The sequence below is a fragment of the Eutrigla gurnardus genome, assembly GCF_963514095.1.
Source record: "Eutrigla gurnardus genome assembly, chromosome: 11".
NCBI classification, from domain to species: Eukaryota; Metazoa; Chordata; class Actinopteri; order Perciformes; family Triglidae; genus Eutrigla; species Eutrigla gurnardus.
Window position 1 is genome coordinate 19,642,383 of NC_139925.1, and position 15,094 is coordinate 19,657,476.

The 15,094-nt window shown below is 40.4% G+C and overlaps 1 long non-coding RNA gene across 1 annotated transcript in view; it reads right to left on the bottom strand.

Moving 5' to 3' along the window:
• The window catches only part of LOC311020840, a 324,545-nt gene that overhangs the window by 275,887 nt on the left and 33,564 nt on the right, over positions 1-15,094 (bottom strand). The gene's annotated exons all lie outside the window — the stretch shown is intronic.

A 15,094-nucleotide genomic window follows, 5' to 3' on the forward strand; every position in this document is an offset into this window, starting at 1 on the left:
CAAAGTCAAAACACTCACTCTTCCTTTTAAAAATGCATTTCTGCCAGCAGTTTGAAGGTCCTGTGCATGGTTAATGGTGAGGAGCTCCTGGGTGTCTTTGGGATCAAGAAGTAGTTCCTCTCAAAATAGGAAAAGAATTATCTCCCTCACAGCATTTTGCTGACTTTGGGGTTGTTATCGAAGTCTAATATATCCAATGTCATTCTAATATCTGTTGCAGATACCGAATGTGTATTGTGTTGAAGGTAAATTTAAGGGTTAGGGTCAGGGTTAGTATTAGGCCAGTAGCTGTAAAGCAAGGTAAAGTCCTCTTAAGTGATGGAAAAACTGGTATTTTCAAATTAAAAGTGCGGGAGAAACCAGAAAACCCAAAGAAAACTTCACATACATCTTCCCAGGACCTGAGTGAGCGGCATCAGAGCTAACCACTGAGCCTAAAGGAAAATAAGGGAGAATAAAAAGATTGAAATGAAGGGAGAGGAAACAAAAGAAAGAAAGAAGGAAAGTATAAGAAAACTGCACTCCAAATGAGAAAAAGCATGTTGAAGCTTGTTTAAAGTGTGCTGCACAACATTTGGACAGGCCTATGAAATACTGGGAGAATATAGTCTGATAGTCAGATGACACCAAAATTGAACTCTTTGTATGTCATAGCACACGCCATGTTTGGTGGAGAAATGGCACTGCATATCACCCCAAAAACTATATACCAACAGTAAAGGTTGGTGGTATATTATGGTTTGGGACTGTTCTTCAGCATATGGTACTAGCAGACTTCATATAATTGAAGGAAGGATGAATGGAGAAATGTTATGAGACATTCTTGATAAGAGAATATCCACCAGGATGACGAAGGTGAAACGAGGGGGGACATTTCAACAAGACAATGATCCCAAACACACAGCCAAGGAAACTCTCAGTTGGTTTTAGAGAAAGAAAATAAAGCTTCGAGAATGGCCCAGTCAATCGACTTGAAAATTGAAAATGTATGGAAAGAACTGAAGATAAGATTTCCCAGAAAAGGCCCCTGGAACCGTCAAGATTTGAAGACAGTTTGTGTGGAAGAATGGGCCAAAATCACACATGAGCAATGCATGCGACTAGTTTCTCCATACAGGAGGCATATGTTTGTGGATTACTTACTCACTCACTGAGGTCAGGTCTACCACACCAGACATGACCCCAGGTGCAGAGATGCCCCTGAGACAGTTGAACACATAACAGCAGGATGTAAGATACATGGAGCACCATGACCACGTGACTGGCATAGTGTAAAGGAACATCTATGCTGAGTTTGGGCTGAAAGTCGAGGTCAAAATGAACACCTTCAAATAACCAAGCTCCTGTGGGAATTCCAGGTCCAGACTCATTGTGGTTCTGGAAAAACAACAGATGAAAGCAATAGTGATAGATGGAGTTATCCCAAGCGACAGAAACATCAACGAGGAGGAACACACACACACACACACACACACGCACACACACAAGCATCCCTTAGTTAAGCTGACCAGCTGGCTTACTGTCTGGCTGTGTAGGAGAGTAATGGACCTCCTGGCTCAATATATATCAGCATGTACTGTAATTGAAGATTTAAAATCCACAATGAAATTAATATTCAAGGCACTTGCTGGGCTGGCTGGCCGATTCTGTGTCTGGCTAGCTCACTAACTGTCTGGGTCATGGGGTCATGGGGTGACTGTCCCCCCCCCCCCCCCTATACACCCTACTATACACTACGAACACAGTTCTGAAAATCCACTCAGGGTCAGCTAAGTGGATGATTGTCCACAATTTTAGCTCCTTAAGTGGCTTGCTTCCTCCACAGGTGTCAGTATAATTGGATGCCTGCTGTTTTGTTGGTAAATTTACTCATGCTGACTGTCTCAATCAAGGCAATACAGAACATTTCCATTGATACAAAGAAAAGACTGAATGTGCTTCCTCCTAGAGTCCCTTCAATACATACTGTTGCAGCATGACGTCGGTGTGGAGCACACAATTTGTGAAACCTAACTGTTTTTACTTCTTTGAAGACCAACCAATTTTTTTTCCCAAAACTGAACTAAGTGGTTTTGTTGCCTCAAATGAACCGTCTGACACACACACAAAAAAAGCATAGTGCCAGGAAAAACTAGAAATACATTTGTTTGTACACAAATCACTATTTCAATGTGTGACTATTTGTGAGGAAAACAATGGTGCACCTTTCTAAAGAGAGTACTTAAGCCGTGGGTGGAGATACTCAGATGAGTGGACGCCAGTATATTGTAATGAGCTTGCAGGAAGATGAGCTACGGGAAGAGTAACTACATCTGAATGACGTGTTGAAACACATGTTTTCTGGGTTGTCTTATTTCACGTTTGTGATTTGCACTGAAAAAAGTGAGTTTTATTTTGCCTTTAAATGTTAGTGTTATCTCTGGCAAACGACCAAGGTTCAATAACAGTTGCATCAAAAAAATTAAATAAAAAGCCTGAACAAAAAAAGGGGGCAGTTTGGTTATGAAAAACAAATCAAGTTTCTGCAGGGTTAGTGAAACGGAGCGTCCTTCACTTTGTCTGATGGGGGCAATCAACTGATGAATCAGACAGAGAGAAGGAGAGCTCTTTCCACACATCCTCCCGTCTTCACATCCCATCTCTCCATTTCCAACTGTCGCTTGTTCAAGGCTCCTCTCCTGCGTCTAATCATCCCTACGTCCCACCTCCCTCCTGTATGAGGTGAAGGCAAGGAGAGGAAGCTGCACAACGGGAGCACCTTGTTGAACAGATAATGGACTATCCTCCGTTCTGAAATGAGCACGGTGGCACCGACAAGTAAGAGGGGGAGGGAGGGAGCGTGAGGCAGACAGAAGCAGAAGGAGTTAACAGAGGACATGAAATGAATGAGGTAGAAAAGAAGAGAGATGAATAATCGTCTGTACACACTTACGATGATCTTCAGTACATGAGGTGGATTTGTGAACTAATTCTCGTCTTACGTGCATGCTATTCTCACTAGAGTTAGGTGCCAATTTACTTTTTAACTGTAATAAGGATTGCTGTTTAACAAGCTGGTGCATGATTATGTGTTGAGTTTATTCAGGATCCTCATCCCATTACCCTCCGTTTCCTCAGGTACACAACAACATTAATTACAAAATCGTCAAAACGAGTTTTCACAAAACCCCACGGAAGCAAAAGTGAATGAACACGGCAAAATGTTACAAATGATGAGTGAGATGTTGAGTGTGTTCACCCAATCAGAGTAAAACATGCAATCTATGAGTAAAAAATAAAGCACGTTTGCTGTAAAATCTTTAACTGCTGAGAAACATGCGTACGGATGGTTTTAACATAAGCTGGCCTGAAGCAGGATATGAGTTGATGTTTAAAATGCTTGGTGCATGTAAACATGCTGGTGTTTCCTGAAGGAATTTAAATTAATTTATCTTCAAAAACAGCATGTGGAACAAGTTAGGTTTTGGAAACCACTTAGTTAAGTTGAGGAAAACCATCATTGATATTAAAAATAACTATGTAAAATAAGTAAACATGGTAAGGTAAGGAAGCAAAACATGTCAGCAAGTCATCAAAGACATACATCGGAAGTGGAGAGGCACACAGATTTATATTTTTTTCTTCACTCGATGATAAAAAAAATGGGAACTTAATTGGGATCCTTTTTCATCCTTTCACACACAAAATAAATGCTTTCATGTGACTCCAAGATCCAGAGCTAGTGACATGGTATTAAATATTGATAAGGGCTTAGTATTACATATTGATAAAGACATAGTATTACACACAGAGACTGCTGTCAAGTGTTGCTGTAAAGTGACACATTTGGGACGTTTTTTCCCAACCGGACTAAGTAGTTTTGTTGCTTAAACCTAACTTTAATTCACAAACCTAAGGCTGTTCTGCACAAACATACAACTGTACTTTTCACTAGTGAAAATGACCACTTGATGGCCAGTTTGTATGCTCTCTGCAGGCATCTGTACTCAGCCAACATGTATACATGTTAAGAGAAGCTGTCTACAGAAGCGTGTTTTGTAGTCACAACATAGTGATACGTCTTCCATCTAGTGCATCTAGTTATATTTTCATTGACTTCATCAAAATAATTAAAAAGATAAGGTGTTAACAAACAAAAATATGCACTAATGAACATGTGTCAAATGAGGCACATCTGTTTCAGTACGAGTGGGGCCATGCCGATTGTTAGACTTCAGTCCAGTGCTCGGCCCACCACAAACCTGTTCTGGTACAGGTTGTGTTTCTGACGCTTTTTTTTTAACATTTCTATTTGGAACGATGACGCCCCGACAGTAAAAGCAGTGATCCCAGCCACGCTCTGGCCATCCTCGTTACAGAAAAAAAAAAACAGACACAGAATCAAGCAACCATTTCTTAAAACTAGGGCTGACCGGAGCACCCAGTTCTCAACACCGGCTCGGAGTCCGATGAGACCAGACCAGCATCTAATGGCGTGAGGGGCAACAGGTGGTGAAGTGGTTAACTCCACCGATTAAGATCTACAGTTCTCTCCTCGCTCGAGCAGGACCAGGATAGACTACAGCTTCACTCGTAGTATATTAAGGCTTCTACACTCTGCCTGATTTCTTTTTCCCACCAACATTCAGCAAAGAAGACATGTGGGTCAGATCCAATCAGAGATGAAGGCCCGCCCTTACTGTGATTGGCCCAGACTGTGATATTTCTGCTTCGCTGTATGCTGGTGGGGAAAAACAATACACGTCACACAGAAACAGACCAGCTCTTAGTACCACTGCACTGATTTTTGGTCAAACATGCGCCACTCTGGAGCCCTGTACTGGGTTACTTTTACGTCCTGGAGAAAAAGTCGACGACCCCACCCCAATTGTCATTGTGTTATTGGCCCTCTGGTCACAGGCCTGAGCCAACAACTGAGTTGTGCTTCACTCTATCGTGGAACATATTCCTGAGATATAATCTGCACATTGAGGGCTCATAAATGATCTCACCTGGTAAATGTCAAGTGCGACTATGTTTTTTGTGTCAGCAGAAAATGGCTCACTGTGTCTCGCTGATTCACTTTGTCTTTCTGTCTCTTCGTTAACATGCACTGCTCAGTGTTATCTGCCGTGAACTGAGGGAATCAGTATGTGAAACATACAGCAGTTTATTTGAGGCCCAGAGCATTCAGTCAACCACTTTCAATGAAAATCATCTTGTGATGATATATATGATAGCATAACAGTGCACATGATCTGTATTTTCTTGCACCAGTGTCCTCAGTAAAACCCGGTGCGTCTTATTCAGAATGCCTTGTGTGTCGGTATCAAAGCATCAAGAGGCACTGACCAATTGTTGGTATTTGACACCCTGGGAGTGAGACCAGAGGCCTGTACTACGAAGCAGGATTTGGGGTTAGCGAGGTAACTTCAGGGTAAACGGGAGAGTTTTCAGTTCTACGACGGTGGTTTACTTCTTACCGGGGTACATCTCCATGGTAACTTACGCTGCAGAGCTAAACTGCCCCGGAGCAGGTTATGTTCCTGATAAGAGATCAACGTGTATAAAAGCACTGCCTACTGACCAATCAGCTCTCTTGGAAAATGGCATCACCATTTGTAGAAGATCCCGTCGAGCTCAGTGTGTTTATAATGAGAGGGTCTCTTAGGAGAGCTAGAGGCTTCAGGGACCGGCAAAACCCTTCGTCTTTCCCTGACGATTTTATATATGAGAGATATATATTTATGCGTTTACAGTGCTGCAGACTGTATGCATTGCACTGCGTTACTTTGCCACGGGTACTTTTATGTATGCTGAGGGTGATGCAGAGAACCTGAGCAAAAACACAGTCTGCAATGCAAATCATAAGGTGGCACGCGCTCTGAAAGAGTTACCTAAGTTATGACAGTAAGCTGACTTACCACTTTGAGTTATGTTTTTATATTTCTTTTTTATTTGCTCCCTTGTCTGTTTTACACCGCCAGGATTGCAGCTGAAGGAATGAGGCTGATATTGTCATACACCATGCCATAAGAATAAATCTAGGCAACACATTATAACTGAAATATGCCACTCTGCTGCCCGAAGACTAATCCATGTTTGGAAAAACTGGGTTGACTTACAGAGTTGATAACCACTGTCGTGTAACCGCTTATCTTGATTGCAGTTGTTAGGGCTAGTGAAGCCAGACAACAGAAAGACACCCTGGGTATGTTGAACTTGCTTCGTACCACAGGCCCCTGAGTATCTCCAACATGAGGAATTTGTGTTCTGCTTTGTTTGTTAGGTTAGTACATTCACACAACCTCAGTGAACACAGACTGTATAAACTTTTCAGAGTGGGCTGAACAGAGTGCTGCAGGGATGACACACTTTATGTATGTAGGCTAACCCACAAGTTAGCGTTGCACTGGACCCGAGACAAAAAGCCAATGGGGTTTTTTTTTCACTTGACTTTTGATTCTTGCAGAAAATAAGCTCTTTGGCAAACAAAAGTATTTAATACATGCACATTGTATTCTGTAAGATATTTGTCACAAAGAAACATATGTTTTATGATTTTTAAGTATAATTGCAATCGCCGGAAGTAAAACTATGCTAGCTACGCTAACATTCTACAGCACAGTCACATGACCTTCCCTACCATCCATGTAAATCAAAATCTGTTAAAATTGTGTTAACAGGGCGGTCAGTGGTGCAGTGGTTAGGGCAGCCGCCCCATGTAAAGAGGCTTAACATCCTCGACGCGTTGGTCCCGGGTTAGACTCCCTCCCGGGATGTATTTCCCACATGTCATCTCCCTCTCGCCCTGTTTCGTCACTGTCTGAAAAAGGAATAAAAAGGCTTGAATGGCGCTCTTTATCTTAAAAAAAAAAATTGTGTTGACCACAGACTTCATTTCAGGTTTCTAACCAAAACTAACAAACCCATTGACTTGTAGACGAGGAAACCCAAAGTGCAAATATGCTGACTCATGTTGTTTTTTTTTTTTTTTTTTTGGGGGGGGGGGGGGCATTCAATGCATTGCACACTGCCATTATATTACGGTTCACCACTGTGACATGCTGTATAACAAGGTTTGTATACACAGATAGATGGCAAATAAGTCTCATGCCACTCTGCGTTTTGAGGAGAAATCACTGCCGCAACCTTATTTTCTGCTGATAACTTTACAGCCAGTGAACACTCTTGGTTCCAGCAAAAGTAATCTGCTACTATCAGCAAACAGCACTTGTGTCTAATTGTCAAACACTCACCAAATGTCCCACTACGGAGCCGATGAGCACCATGGACTGTTCATGATAGGAGTAAGAAGAACTACAGTATCTTCTTTTCAAGACATTGATCATCCAAACACCGCTGAAGGGTGTTCACTTTAACAAGACGAGACTCTCTCAATGCAAATCTATGACATTTCATCATTTCAATTCAAATCAGAGTACAATAAAAGTCACAATTTTCTGTGCATTCTAAAAACACCATGGGTTGTATGAAATTGAAGCAAAAAAACAAACAAACAAAAATGCAACATTTCTGTGTGGAAGCACTGTTTATTTTTTACCCGGACACCACCCCAACCTCCTCACTCGGAGGACGTCCGTAGACTCGTTTTGAACTAAGTTGGAATGTGTCAAGACCAAACTAAATCCATGACAAAAAACTTTCCATCAAGCTTAATTGGCGGTTTCATTGTGTGGAAATGTTATTTTTAGGAGACCAGGCAGCAACACAATATGGTCTTTAACAGTCCCATACACTGTACTGTATTGTAAACACTCATGCATGCAGTCCACAGTAGGGGGCTGACAGTTACGCATTCATCATTAGGATGTAATTTTAAATCCAATTTAAATTCTAAATATAATCCATTACAGAAGCAATTTTTTTTACTAACTGGAACATTCTGTCATACGTTTATCATCAGCTGGTGGCAGTCAACCAAAGGGGTGTTGATTGGCCATATGTTGGTGCCGCAAATCTTACTGTTTGACATTTTAGAATTTTGAACTGATGAAATTGAGTTTCCCTCCCATAGTGCCTCAGTTTTGCACTCTAACTACTGTGAATGTGAGTTTGCCAAAATCTCTTCCCAAAATATCGGTTTTAACATTGGCAATCTATTGGCAAAAAAAAAAGGGTTTTGGTTGCCCCGATATGGGATCCAAGATCCAACTCATCCAGCTATTCTTTAAAGAAGTAGTTCCAGCTGGGAGATAGGATTCTTCTTCTCCTCTCTGGTGGAGAGATAGCTGACAGGAGCAACACCACTCTCATATATGTCGATTCAATATTAAGCTGCTGCAAAGGGCTGGCTAGTTTATCTTAGCATACAGACTGGAAACAAAATCCACCTGACAGCCTCTAAAACTCCCTAATTTAGATGCTGTATGCTAATCCGTACACACACACACACACACACAACAGAATGCAAACATGACACGTTATTCTGAACATATTTCAACAAAGGTTCCTTTCAAATCCTGTATTTTAAGTTGTAACTTTGGTATTACAAAGCTCTGTCTGTCTACCTTTTGTAGTTCCCATCACACCTTTCATATTTTCAGTTCATACAGACGATTGCATGCACATCTACGTTTCCATGCGTACAGAATGTGTTCCCAGACATGTGTGTGTGTGTGTGTGTGTGTGTGTTGGTGTGTGTCAGGGCATATACACCCACAGCAGCCATATCTATCACGCAAGTCCAGAGAGCTACAGAGTGTGAAATCAACTTTGACATTCATGGTTCTAACCTCCCAAGGCCATCCTAAAGCGGAACACTTAGAATGAGTGTCACTTTTCAGACACAGAATAATAGCTGAGTCTACTATGGTCTTTGAAGACGACTTTTCATTCTCTCACTGACTCTTATTCATTTTGACCTAGCCCATGAAAATAATGGGCTAAATACTCTTATCTTTCTTCTTCTTTACGGTGCTCACTGTCTCTCTGTACCCTCTCTTTTGCACGCCGTCTCCCTCTCATTGTGTCAATGTTCCCCAGAAAATTCGTAGCGTCACAAGGAGGGCAGGCTTAGATATTCAACAGAAATAAAAAGGAGAGAAAAAAAACAGTTGGTACTATGAGAGAGATTAGAAGCATGAATATGTTATCTAAATGTTTACATCCAGCTTGGAAATGAATATTATGCTAAATGAACAAAAAAATAATAATAGTGTTACTTGTGTCCATAAGTTGACTTAAAATAAATAAAAAGGCCCCCTGTTGTCAACGAGCTAACTCCATAGAAAAACTAAGAATGACATACAGCTGTAATCTTTACTCAGCTAATGTCATCCACATATAGCCGGCGTCTGCGTCCCGGTTGGACTGGAAAGGCCGGGGATGAAGGTGGCGAGCCGGTCCAACTGGTAGCTGAACAGAGCCCCTCGATTGGACCTCACTGCCCAGCAAAAAACTATGCAGCATATCTAAATTTAGCTTTGATGGTAACATTGTGATTACAGATGGAAGTACTAGCTGAAGAGACTAGCGTTGGTAGCTAGCAATGTGACCTCAACATACTGCAAATACGTATAAAACCAACCAACTTTGACAACACAGTGTTCAATTACTTTAACAACTAACTTTTTGGACGATCATGTTTTACGCCAAACACTTTTTTTGTTTTGAACATTAAATGTATTTTGAGAAGGCTAATAACGAAACAAAACATAATTTGCATTGCATGTAGCTGCTTGACACGTACTGCAGTTTTAATTACAGATATGTTAGCAGAGGGTTAAACCATCAATTCATGAGACAGTGAATACAAAGAATGTTTTGATTACTTCACTAGTAATAAAACAAAAGTTCAATCCTTTATTCTATGATGGCTTGGAAACAACATGTTTAGTAAGCAGCTGAAATGATTATGTTTCCATTGTTTTCTCTTCTCGACATTCTGAGGTTTGAACTGGCGACCTTCTGATCACAGGCTCTCTTTCGTAAGAAGCAATTTGTTGTATAAATGTATTCTATTCGTTTGAAACATGACAAGTTCATTATGAACTTTGTTTTATTATGTAATCTTTTTCCTGTGAAATCTTCCTGTGAAATAACTTTTTTTTCCCTTAAGGATAGGCCTACTGGTTTATAAAAGTCCACCTGCTGCATCGGTCAACAAGTAGCAAGAATACCTAGATTATCAGGAAGCAATTTACAGTAATGTGTAAATCTTTCATTACAGAGATGCAGAGAAGTACATCAGTATTTTGATAGAAAAAAATACGGATGATGCAGAATGTGTGCTTTTAAGGTAAAGAGATTGCTGTGTTTGTATAAACTGGTACTTGTGCATTTGTTGACTGGTTGACAGTCCTGATCCCTTTTGTCTTCCAAAAATGTGGAGACAAAGAGCGACATTGAGAGCAAGAGAGAGATGAGCCAGCTAAAGAAACAAAGAATGAGGGAAAAAATGTCACATGGATTTTTCTTTGACTTCTTTTGTCTGATTCAATTATTATGTTCTATAGACTGCAAACAAACCTATACAAATGTGACATCTTCTATTAATATTGTCTTTGCAGCAGAAGGCAGAACGCACTTGCTGATGGGAGAAACACTCCTGTTATTCAATTAAGTTTTCGGTTGAATTTTGGGAATATACATATATTTTTTTATTTTCACTTTAGTGATAGCTTGAACATACAGAAGTAAAATTGACCTCAGTAGATGATCATAACGATGGAAACACTTGCTGGAGTCTGACGGCTGACCGTCAGTTAGGGTGTATTATTATTAATAAAACATTGTTAATTACAGGGTATATTTTATCATCAAATAATGATCACAAACTAGAGTATAGTCTTGTTTGTTTGACCCATACGCCATTGGTGGACTTTCTCACCTGTTATACTTCCTATATTATATTCCACGTTACATTCGATAAAGTTTGCTCAATATTATACGTGCACGACACTCTCAGTACTCTGACATTTGCTCGGACTGAATGCAAAAACATGGACATTCAACGTATCTGCAGCTGACATATAATACAGGCAGAAACTTACAATGCGAACATTTTTGCCTGCCGACTGTACACTACCTGCACAGCGAGAACTAAAGCCGGGAAACACACAGAGACCAAGACATTCCTCTCAGTAGTGCTACACGTGAAAATGTAAGGAAATCTCTCTCTTGTCATCAAGAATCAAAGAGAATGTAACAGGATGTCTATGTAGCTTTGTTTTTGTTGAATATGTGTTGGCGGATTTATTGAACTTTCATTAACATATTACAGCCACTTTGTAACTGATTGACACTATACTGCATATTAAAACTTGCTGATGCCGGCTTTCTTTACATCTCTATTATCTACTTTCTGCCCTTCTATTGATCAGATATCACTTAATGCAGCTTGGAACATGTTTTTAATACTGTAGCAACATCATAAATGCATCAATATCTGCTCCATCATTCTACAAACATCCATCTGACCTCCCCTTGTTGGATACAAATTAAGCTCTTCCAGCCTTCATCAATGTCTTGATTTAGGCATCAATAAAGTTTGTAACCTTTGTTTCATACACGGCAGCTGATCACAGCAGTCAGCCTAGAGTCTGAGGATGGAATAAATTAAGTTCTACTGACATTTTCCTCCCACTCAAAGAAATCTACTTCTGCCTAATATGCTTTTGGTTCCAGTAATTTATCCTTTTTTTCTGTCATCCTTTGTGTTTGACTTTTTAATAAAGCGCTGCATTGTTAGAGCGCACTCCCACTCTCCCGCTCTGTCTCTTTGCTCGCTCTTTCATGCTCGTACTCTCTTTTATGTTGTACTCTGCAGAGATTGTCGTCAGCATATTGTTGTATAAGATCAGTTCTCACTGACAGGGAGAAGACAAGGGAGGAAAGTCATAGGGAGGTACGCAGATAGACGTTTGGTAGGGAGTTGGACGCAGAGGGAGGACTGAATGATGGCTAATGATAAGTTATTGCCCGCCAGAGTGTAAAATGTTGACGCTAAAGTAGTCCCGAGGTTGATGTCGGGCAGAAAGTCAGCAATTTGTCAGTGAGTAACAATTAATTGCAAGACATAAATGACAAATATAAGTATGTTTGAGGTCATTTAGAAACAAAGACAATACCCACATACTGCTGTCACCTTCCAGAAATTTAATTTATTCCATGTGGAAATTTGCATTTTTGTAGGACTGAAACGTCATGATAATGTAAGTAATATCAACATTACAAGTACAAAGGGCATTACTTAATACCAGAGATCAAAATTCATATTCTACCTCCTGCATGGCAGATTGTGAAGTGGTCATGAAATGCAATCTATTGCTTTCCTGTATAGGAACACGTTTTCATGAAGACGAAGCCAATGGAAAGTCAACTGGGATACTCTTTTTCATGGTGGACGTAGAAATTAAACTCATCCATGTGACTATACAACGGGCAGAGCTCCTGACATAGTATTCAATATTGAGACAAATGTAGTATTACATATTGAGAAAGATTACTTATGGTGGGCGGTGGGTGGGTCCAACAACACAGGACTTCCCACCACGAGGCTGGTGTTTCCAAAGTGTACAGAATTATTAAGCCCAACTATGACGATTTAAACTAAACCTAAATTAAATGGTTTTGTTGCCTCAAGTGAACTCCTCCCAATTAAATTGACATTAGTGTGAAATTCTGCTGATCGACACCAAAAAACTGGAAGATTCATGTCCATGTCCACGTATCAGCAGATTCCAATTTAATAATCATTTCAGTTCAGTTTCAGTGAGACTGTTGAACTTACTACAGCTGGTGCCGCAGCTTTAGTTGCCATCATCTTTTTTTGACAGACATGTGAAAATAATGTGCTCTAATATCACCTTCATAGAGGAGTAATACTATATTGACATGTTTTAACGTGCTCCTTTGCAAGTTCTGCGACGCTGCTTCGAACAGACGCTCGCGGCAGCCGTCACGAAACGGAGCTCGTCGGCGCCGCAACAGCAGATAAAGTAATTAACCCAGATACAGTTCGTTCTGCTGGCGGTTCATTTTCCAGGTATTCCTACCAGCCCCGGCTGTTCCACGTTCTGGTTACAGAGGAAGTAATTAACAGACATACAGAGGGAATACGACTATATTAGATCCTGGATGAGTGGTCCTTTGGGACAATTTGTTCTTGTTCTTTCACTCTTTTCCACACACACACACTTTCTCCGTCGTCCACCTCCATTTCGCTATTCTATTCTTTATCTCCTCTGATTTCCCTCCTTCATTTTCTTACCCCCCCTCCCCTCTTTCTATCCTCTCCTTTTCATCCCCGCCTCGGGCCGTCCTCTAACTGCTGCGATGACTTCATTTTCTCGGCTGAGGGAAGTTTCTTTATTAGCCGCTCTTAATGGTTCTTTATGACGGCCTAGATACGGCAGTCAAACTTCACAATGCGCCGCACTGTGATGCTGTATTTAACACGACTATTAGTCTGACAAGTCCACAAGTGGTTGACTGAAGAGGCGCCTTTGCATAATCCTGTTTCTTTTCACTTTTTTTTTTCCATTCACACTCTCATCTGTCCCATCTGGCTGCTTGCTTGAATGTGTTTTTTTTCTCTCACCCTGGTTGCCTCCCGTCTCTCCTTCAGACGGGGTGTGAATCGAGTGTTACCCTGACAAGTCCGTAAGTGGTTGCGTCTGAATGCAGGCAGGCAGCTCAAGGATCGACTTCCTTATTCACTCCTGAAGTGACGCTGCATTTCCACCTTTGTCTCATCTCTCTCCCACCTACAGTCATTATCTGTCGCCTGTCTCCATTCAGAGTCATGCTCAATTATACAAGACCTACGCAACTGTATTTAAGTTGAGTATTAGGCCAGCGCTGGTTACTTGAATGGCAACAGAAGACAGAGTCCTTCTCGCTTTTACTGCTTCTCTTTTTACTCGTCTGCTGCTCTGGAGGATAATTTCACCCAAAATTAAAAAATAAATAAGGTGTTATTATTTTTTTGACTTCCTTTCTAGGAATAATCAGACCATAATCATGTCGAAAGGGGAAAAAACTGTATCGTATTCTGTCGTAATCTGTCATAATGCATTGTAATGTGATTATTGGTGTTTACTGTTTACATTAGGCAGTCTCAAACATACACAACAGCACCTTTAAGCAAATGATAACCATCAGACTAACTTTATAATGATCACATTATGATGCATTATTAAAGTGATTTATTGCATTATGAAATTATTATAATGTATGACTGCTATGGGAATACTAATACAAAAATGTCAGTCACTGGCCAGAAATTATTACGTATTATGATGCTTGACCTTATAAGTCATTATAAAATTATTTACAGTGTTATGACACACATGAAAGCAGATTACAAGTCACGATTAATGATTACATATAATTACGTGTAGAAATGGACGTCATGACACGCTTATAGCACAGTACATTTCTAATCCCAAGCACTCACTGTTGTTACCAGATAAACTGATACAAAGATACTACATACAGGATACTTGTCCATCACAACATTGCAAACTCCAATCAACAACTTTGACTGACTGAGAATGAAACAGCTATTAGATTATTTGAGCTTCACAAAATTGCTCCTTACTACACACTTTGGAGTTGTTCTCCTATTCCACATATCTATTTATGTGTTACACAAATAAGCTGCAAACACCACCAACCCCCCCAGAACACCACCAAACGTATTTCTCTCAGCTCCCATTACACTCGTCTCACTCTCTCCATCTTCTCTCTCCCCCCGGTTGCTTTTCTTAATTCTTCATAAGTCCAAACGAGCTGCTTTTGAACCAATGAGACATAAAGCATGCTCCCTTTGGCAAGGAATTAATACTCACTTATTGATTTCTATGGTTTCTGGTCTTTACTTGTCAGTGTTGGGCATGTTGAGTTGAGACAGAAGAAAGAAATAGCAGCGTTAGAGGTAGATTAACTTTTCCAGTATATTTAGATTATACCAATCACAATCAGCGACCATCCGTGCTCCTACTATTTTTTTTGTATAATTAATCCAACATCTTTCCTCAGGCAAGGACAATGATAATTCTTCTTTTCACAGCTTTTAACAGTCTTTATTCGAACACACTGCAGGGAAAAGATGTAAAAGATGGCAAAATAGCAGAGAAGGAGAATGTTG